The sequence below is a fragment of the Belonocnema kinseyi genome, chromosome 10, assembly GCF_010883055.1.
Source record: "Belonocnema kinseyi isolate 2016_QV_RU_SX_M_011 chromosome 10, B_treatae_v1, whole genome shotgun sequence".
In the NCBI taxonomy this organism is placed as follows: Eukaryota; Metazoa; Arthropoda; class Insecta; order Hymenoptera; family Cynipidae; genus Belonocnema; species Belonocnema kinseyi.
In genome coordinates this window covers 72,460,386-72,468,862 of record NC_046666.1, presented here as the reverse complement: position 1 = coordinate 72,468,862, position 8,477 = coordinate 72,460,386, and the positions used below count along the sequence as shown (strand labels likewise).

Below are 8,477 nucleotides of genomic sequence, written 5' to 3'. Positions count from 1 at the left end.
AGAAGGCCCGATTGGATTTTGCGAAGAAATACCAACACTGGACTCTGGAGCAGTGGGCTAAAGTACTTTTTTCTGACGAATCGAAGTTCAATCTATTCGGAAGTGATTGTAAGAAGTATGTTCGACGTCCGAAAAATACCAGATACGATTCTCGGTATCAAATTCCAACAGTCAAACACGGAGGTGGATCAGTCATGGTTTGGGGCGCTATGTCTTCGCAAGGAGTAGGTCCACTGCACAAGATTGAATACATCATGGACAAAGTTATGTATCGAGATATTATGGCAGAAAAAATGTTACCATATTCTAAAAGAAAAATGTCCAAAAATTGGATTTTCCAGCAAGATAACGATCCGAAACATAAGTCGAAGCTGGTTCAGGAACTTTTGAAAAGGCGAAAAGTGAAGCTTCTGGATCATGCAGCTCAATCTCCAGACCTAAATCCGATTGAAAATTTGTGGGACAGACTCGGAAGACATGTTGGAACGAAGAAATATTCGAACAAGGATGACTTATGGCGAATTCCTCAGGAAGAATGGGAAAAAATACCGAAAGACTACGTTAAACGCTTAGTTGATTCAATGCCTCGACGATGTGCTGCTGTAATTGCTGCTACGGGTATAGCTACAAAGTATTAGTCAATAAGCAACGGAATAATAACTTTCTTGTTGATTTTATGAACGTTAACTATTTTACGAACCTATAGGATAAGTGTGGCCCATTATTTTTGAACACTGTCGTTACAAACAATGTGAATGGAATTGTCAAGCCCAAAACTTTTGCGCACCACTGTATGTAGTGCAGATTAGAAATTAAAATGGAAACACTACATGAGCCCAAGAAGATATTCAAAAGAATAGTTTTTGTATCTATACTGTTTACGCATGTGCGTTGCACTCATTGATGATTTACACGTCAATCACGAAAATTGCTACAAGGAATGAGGCAGAGGTAAGATTATTAAACTTGAGTGACGTTGCTTCATCCGATCTCGTGCCTAGAATCGGAACTGTCATCTTCAATTTGTTGTAAAATCAACAGAAGGAAATAAATTACCACCTAAGCCATTAGGTTACTGCGCTTTAGAGTCCATATCATGTCACATGCGGCAAGTCTCTCTGCGGCAAGTCCCACCTGCGGCATGTCACATCTGAGGCATGTCACTTCTGTGGCATGTCACACCTGAGGCATGTCACATCTGCGGCTTGTCATATCTGCGGAATGTCTCCAATGTGGTATGTCACAACTGCGGCATGTCACATCTGTGGCATGTCACCTCTGCGGCATGTCACAACTACGGCATCTCTACCCAGCGGCTTCTCTCCCTAGCGGCATTTCTCACGGTGAAATTGACATTTTTGCGACATCTCTCACCAGTAAATATTCTCGCAGTGGCATCTCTCCCTTATAAAAAATGTTTAATGTCCAATTAAAAATGAATATCCACATCTCTCCCAAGAAAATTTTGTAAGAACTTCTTTAAATGGCAAAATTTCGGCAAGTCTCCCCAGCGGCATCTCACCTCCAACAAATTTTCTAAGTAGTTTTAAAGATGGAAAAACTGCGGCAAGTCTCCCCAGCGGCATCTCTCCCCCAACAAATTTTCTAAGTAGTTTCACAAATGGCAAAACTGCAGCAAGTCTCCCTAGTGGCATCTCTCCTTCTAGAAAAGTTTGTAAGGACTCCTAAAAATGGCAAAAGTGCGGCAAGTCTCCGCAGCGGCATCTCTCTCCCAAGAAAATTTTGTAAGGACTTCTTTAAATGGCAAAATTGCGGCAAGTCTTCCCAGCGGCATCTCAACTCCAACAAATTTTCTAAGTAGTTTCAAAGATGGCAAAAATGCGGCAAGTCTCCCCAGCGGCATCTCTCCCCCAACAAATTTTCTAAGTAGTTTCACAAATGGCCAAACTGCAGCATGTCTCCCCAGTTGCATCTCTCCTTCAAGAAAAGTTTGTAAGGACTTCTAAAAATGGCAAAAGTGCGGCAAGTCTCCGCAGCGGCATCTCTCCCCCAAGAAAATTTGGTAAGGACTTCGAAAAATGGCAAAAATTAGGCAAGTCTCCCCAATGAATTTTTGCCATGTTTGGAAGTACTTAACAAATTTTCTTGAAAGAGAGATGCTTCTGGAGAAACTTGCCACACTTTTTCTATTTGAAGAAGTCATTACAATATTTTCTTGGGAGAGAGATGCCGCTGGGGAGACTTGCTGCAGTTTTATCATCTTTCGAAATACTTAAAAAATTGTCTTGGGAGAGAGATGTCTCTCGGGAGACTTGCCGCACTTTTGCCATCTTTGAAAGTATTTAACAAATTTTCTTGAAAAAGAGTTGCCGCGGGGGAGATTTGTCGTACTTTTGCCATTTTCGGAAGTGCTTACAAAATTTTCTGGGGGGAGAGATGCCGTTGGGGAGACTTGCCACACTTTTACCATTTTTAGAAGTCCTTACAACATTTTCTTGGGAGAGAGATGCCACTGGAGAGGCTTGCCGCAGTTACGTCATCTTTGGAAGTGCTTCAAAATATTTCTTAGCGGAGAGATGCTGCTAGGGAGACTTTCCGCTGATGAGAGATTCCGCAAATATTACAATTAATCCTGGGAGACTTGCCGCACTTTTGCCAGTTTGATGTGGATTGCAAAATTTTTCCTGAATGGGAGATGCCGCTGGGGAGTCTTGCCGCGGGCGAGAGATGCCGCAGGTGTGACAATAAGTTGTGAGAGACTTGCTACACTTTTGCCACTTTCATGTGGACATTAATTTTTAATTGGTCATTAAACATTTTTTGTAAGGGAGAGACGCCACTGGGAGAACATTTACTGGTGAGAGATGCTGCAAAAATGTCAATTTCACCATGACTAATGCCGCTAGGGAGAGAAGCCGCAGATGAGACATTCCACAGGTGTGACAAGCATGTGACATGATATGGACCCGCGCTTTATCGCTATGCTACTGTTTTGTCATGCATGAGTTACCAACACACATATTCCCGCAGTGCCTCTCATGCGAAACCGCGGCGCGACGTAATTCTTGGAAAACGTATGGCAGGTTACTGAACTCGGGATCTGAAAATTTTAGTTGTCGAAACTTCTGCAGCCGATCATTGGTATGGTATTGGTATTATATGACAACAACAGAAATTAAGGTAATTTTGATAACATTTTTGGAATCTTTATATCCTAGTTTAAACATAAAATACAAAGGGAAGTAATGCACAAATAATTGAGGCAAAAATTCTTTTTGTCTTTTATTTGGGCGAAAATGTGAAATTTGTTTTTAAAGTATCACATTCTCAAAACGCATAATTCTATACCTAGATAATGTACTCAGATTTAATCAAAATCCAATTATTGGTCCCAGAAATATCGATATTAAACAAATAAAGCCCATAAATTCAGCATGGCGTAACTGCCGTTATTTTGAAAATTTGTTTAAAATCCTTGGGGCCTCAGATGTTTATTATATAGTCTTACCAATTTGAATTAAATTGATATAGCCATATGCATATCCTGATATGTCTGATGTGTAGCCCTACAAGATCATAGTCAATACTCATGTCAATTCTACACTACTTTACTCAATAATAACAAATGTTAGAGCTTTTTGCGTCCCCTAATTGTTTGAAATTTAGGATGTAAACAAGCATTTTCACTGCTGTGCAACCTTGCAGAATTGAAATATAAAAAATTGTTGCAATTTAATTATTATTTCTCCATTAAGCCATTTCCCTTTCGGGGTAGGCATGACTTACTCAATGAGGAAGGGAGTAATGTGAGGAGCACTAATGTTTTGAAATAATACATTTTCCAAGTTAGCTACAAATAAAGATTAATGCCAAATAAGAAACAAATATTAAAGTAATCATGAAAAATAAAATATGTAATTTATTTTGTAATATCTGAGTAAGCAGTCCCGGACCGAGGGACAGAAATGATTATATAATAGGGTTGAACATAATCAAGAAATTTCGCGTTTCAGTCAAATTGTAATCGAGTGCGAAGCACGAAATACGCGATGAAAATGTGTTCGTTAAATCCGAAGGAGCTTTAACTACAGAGATTTCACCATCATAAAACTATAGTCGATAGTTTCACCTTTAATTTTAAAAAGCATGTGCCCATATGTGGAGGAAGTACAAAGTTCGAGCGTGAGATCCAACAAACGCGAACCGTAGACGCGATCAAAATTGCGAGTTGCGCTCCAAGTGCGGAATGAGAATTTACCCTGTTCTGCTTTTGTTTGTTCACGCCTGACTGCTCGCCTGATTTACAGCCGCAGATCCCGCGCACTCCGCGCAGCACCTGTTACACCTACATGCGGCGCGGCGTCAATTCTGAGAAAGGCTATTAGTGAAAAATTCATGTTTTTGGCTGAAAATTTAACTGTTTGTTAAAAATTCGCCTTTTTTAGTTGAAAATTCAACTGCTTCGTTAAAAAGTTGAGCTACTTTGTTAATTTTTTTTAAGATTCACCTCTTAAGTTGAAAATTTAACACCTAGCCGAACTGCCGGAGATTACGGGTTTGTCACAACTTGGCCCGTCATGTGCCAGCATTGAGCCGACAATCGGCATACCCGAGTGTGATGCAGTTAGGCCATATTTATCACTTTGTATTAGGCCCATGTTGTGCCAGTATTGAGTAGATGCTCGGCATGACTGCGGGAGATACGTGTTTGCCATTTCTTGAATATTTTTACTTTGCCCGCATTTCCCCAGTATGTAGCGATGGGATTGTCATTGTAGCGTTCGTCATTGCTTCCATTTCTCACTTTAACTGTATTGCGCCAGTATGTAGTCGACACTTGACTTAATTTTGTTAGATAAGGGAAGGTGGGGCGAGACGGTGCATAAAATCTTTGACGTTAATTAAATTTTCAACTGTAAAAATCTGCAGAAAGCAATATTAGTTAAAATTTTCTCCAATTCATCATTTACGAATTGCAAATATGCCTTTGTGAATGGAGCAAACTCATTTTTCATAAATTAAGTATTAAGTACTGTAGGTTAGATGGGGTGCTATGGAACACGCGGCGGGTATGCAGAACGCATTGTGGAGCGGTATGGAACAATTATAATATCAATTTTAATTTGTAAATAATTTTGTAAAAAACAACATATCAAAATGCATTCCCTCGAACACCAAATGGAAGAGATATAATGTTTAATGCGTATTTTAAGCAGAACATAACCTAAATAATTAAAGCAGAGGAAGGATGAAGGACATTAATCGAATTAAAAATAATTAAAAATTAATCTGAAAATAAAATTTAAAGAAAGAAATCCATATTACTTGACACCTACGCAGATAAAAGGATGAGAAAACTAAATTTAAACGCAAAATTTATTTGTTTGGTAGTTGTTTTTATTTTTTAACTACAGCTTAATAAAAACTTATGTATTAATTAACTTTATACGAAAGTGTCAATAACATAATAAACTAATATCGCAGGTTTATTAATATCACATATACGAGTACATTAACCTACTCATAAGTTACTAGTCTATTGCATTCGCTTGAGCAAATATATGTAGACAAATATATGTAGACTAATATGGAACTTGTTGCAATACTGATTGGTATTGGTGTGCAGGTAGACAAACGTTAACCATATCTTTTAGTATTCCTATTTCAGGGGCTCCTATCGCACTTTTCTTCATTGAAACTTTTGATTTTCTGGACAAATAATTTTCGTTCGACTTTCTGATTGCCACTGTTCTCTTCGAATTTTGATACTGATGAGATCCAATTTGATTCGTGACAGCGTTCTGTTTTATTTCTTTTTCCAACTTGAAAAAAATATTTAGAAATTAATAATTATACAGACAGAAATTTAAAAGAAAAATGTATGCAAAATGATAAAAAATAGAAGTACTTTTATCCGTTGTGGTACAATTTGTACTGGAAGCTGGTTGATATTGAAGTCTGCAAAATCGAATTCAATAACTTCAGTACTACCAGGTAATTCAATTTGTGCATTCTGTGGAATACAAGGGAGATTCACGAAACTATTCAATTCAGTATTAGAAGAACGTGGAATCTCTTCGACGATTTTCGAATGCAAAGTTGTCGGATAAGTTGAAACATCTGACTTGTTACATGATCGACCCCGTCCTCGTGAAGTATGCCCTCGTGAGCTACTCTTTAACTTTTTTAGGCTTTTCTAAGAGGGACTGTTTGTACTCTTGGCTGGTTATTATTGCCGCCGTTCCTTTTGGACGCCCGCAGTGCTGTGGAGCATTTGCTCGTCGAAGTGGTGCAATAACCGAGTTAGAAGAAAGAAAGTTTTTTGTCTTTCCAGTTTCTTTTGACACCTGAAATATTATATGCCATTAAGTAATGGTAAAAATGTTTACAGAGCAAATTAAAAAGACCTCACAGCAATAGGATATATCGAGATATCCCATTTGATTCCATTTATCTCCCAGGTTGTCCCAAGGATATCGCAGGGATAACCCGTCAGATATCCCGCAAGGCGGAAATTTGGGTATCCCAGGGATAACCCCAGGATATTCAGGGTAACTCTAGGACGATCACGGGATATTCAAATGTTTCAAGTAGGATATAAATTAATTTTCTATATTATACTTGGGACATTTTAATATGCCATAAACGTCCCAGGGTTACCCTGGAGTCTGGAAATCCTGAAGTTATCCCTAGGATATCCAAATTTCAGCCTTGCGGGATATCCGACGGGTTATCCGTGGGATATCCTTGGGACAACCTGGGAGATAAATGGGATCAAATGGGATATCCCGGTATATCCTATTTCTGTGAGGGATATATATTTACCTTACGCTGAATCTCTTCTAAACTTTTCAACGTTTCTTCTAAATCTACCTCAGCATTCAAAGCGACAGCGTTCAGTTGCGAAATCTGGCAGTCGATTGGAGCGATGGCTTAATCTTCTTCATTATTCTGACACACTGTCACAGGAAACTTAAGAGAAATCACAGGATCAGTTACTTCGACTTCTGAACCTTTCGGTAAGTTATTTGCTGCGTGAGCTCCCTGACTTCCTTGCATTTTACGCCTAATCTCTTGAATATCATGAGAAAACGATTTAAATGCAGAAATCAGATCGGAAATCAGAGGAGGAAATTAAAGAGTGTCGATAGAAGCAGTTGCTTGGACATCGAATCGTTGCGAACAAGTGTTGCTGTTTCCTTTATCAAATCGCTTGTTCATCTACGTTTCGCATTCAATCTCTTGAATTGCTTCAGCGACCAATTGTGCCTCCGCTGAAAATAAAAATTTGTTATTGTAAACAATTTTTTTAATGAATTTAGATGCGTGACTTGGATGATTTGGAATTAAAGAAAAAGTCTAGTGCATACCTAAGTCATTCTGATTGGCAGGCTTCCGATCTTCAACAAGAGCAATGTTTCTTGTCAGCAGGAAGAAAGACCTCGTCCGTGAATACGTTAGGATTTACAGGAAAAATTCCTGTCTAGCGAAATTCATTTATGACAGTGTTCATCGTAGCTGCCTTTAGAAATGCGTGACCGAAGAGCTGAAAAATCTGATTCAGTGTTACTATGCAACCTGGATTTGCTCGGAGCCACTGATTCACTTCATCTGTGTAATAAGTGTTTAAAGGCTTCATAAAGCTAACATCTAGTCGTTGTAATCGATGAGTACAGTGGGGAGGGAAGCAAATGATTATAACTCCATTCTTTAATTAATTTCGTAAAAAATATCTCGCAACTATCCCGACCGGCTAAACTGACAGTGACTGTGACAGGTTAAAGTTCGCGGCTGTTTGTGTGTTCCGTTCCGTCCCATTCATCTTGTTGCATCTCGCCCCCACTGACATTTTTATTTGAAATCCGTTATTTTTTTTCTAAATAATTTTTAATTAAATCTAATATCAAGAATAGAAAATTTAAACTTCACTTTTTGAAATTCTTGCAAAGGAAAATGGGATAAGAATATTATTAGTACTTTATTTTCTTTCGAAAAGCACACCAATCCTGAGTTCTGTAGTACTAAAAATTTGCACTTAATTCCTAATACAATTAACACAAAATATCAAAGCTTTTCACACATTCCTCAACTTATTAGACCTTTTTTTTAATTAATTATTGATTACATTGATATCAAACTTGAAGTGTGAATATTTTTACAGATATACTAGCGTTCTATTTTACCCGTCTGTTCCGTTGCGCCCTGCCTTCCCCTACTGGTTTGCCATTGTTAATGTTTTGTACCGAACTCGTAAAGGGGCAGCACTGAGTCGATGCTGTGATGAATCCGGTTTAGTACCTGTATTCATCGTAGTATACCAGCGCTACGTGCACTAATTCAAATTAATTAGAATAATATTCTACTCAACGATTATGTTCTTCTCTCTCCAAGATTCAGAAAAATCTTTCTGAAAATAAAAAAATAAATTCCAAACTTTCGTTCTAAAAATTAAGTGCCCACCCTTCAGAATTTTATGAGCCTGACTCCTCGAAATATTCGGTTCAGGGAAACAAAGC

At 38.2% G+C, this 8,477-nt stretch overlaps 1 long non-coding RNA gene across 1 annotated transcript; it reads right to left on the bottom strand.

Annotated features, from left to right (window-relative positions):
* Positions 1 to 5,881: 5,881 nt before the first annotated feature.
* Positions 5,882 to 7,724, bottom strand: LOC117182156. Its single transcript, XR_004468276.1, has 3 exons — positions 7,332 to 7,724; positions 6,787 to 7,235; positions 5,882 to 6,308 (listed from the first exon to the last, which is right to left on the bottom strand). It is a non-coding gene; the product is annotated as an uncharacterized LOC117182156 (long non-coding RNA).
* Between the last annotated feature and the right edge of the window lie 753 nt (positions 7,725 to 8,477).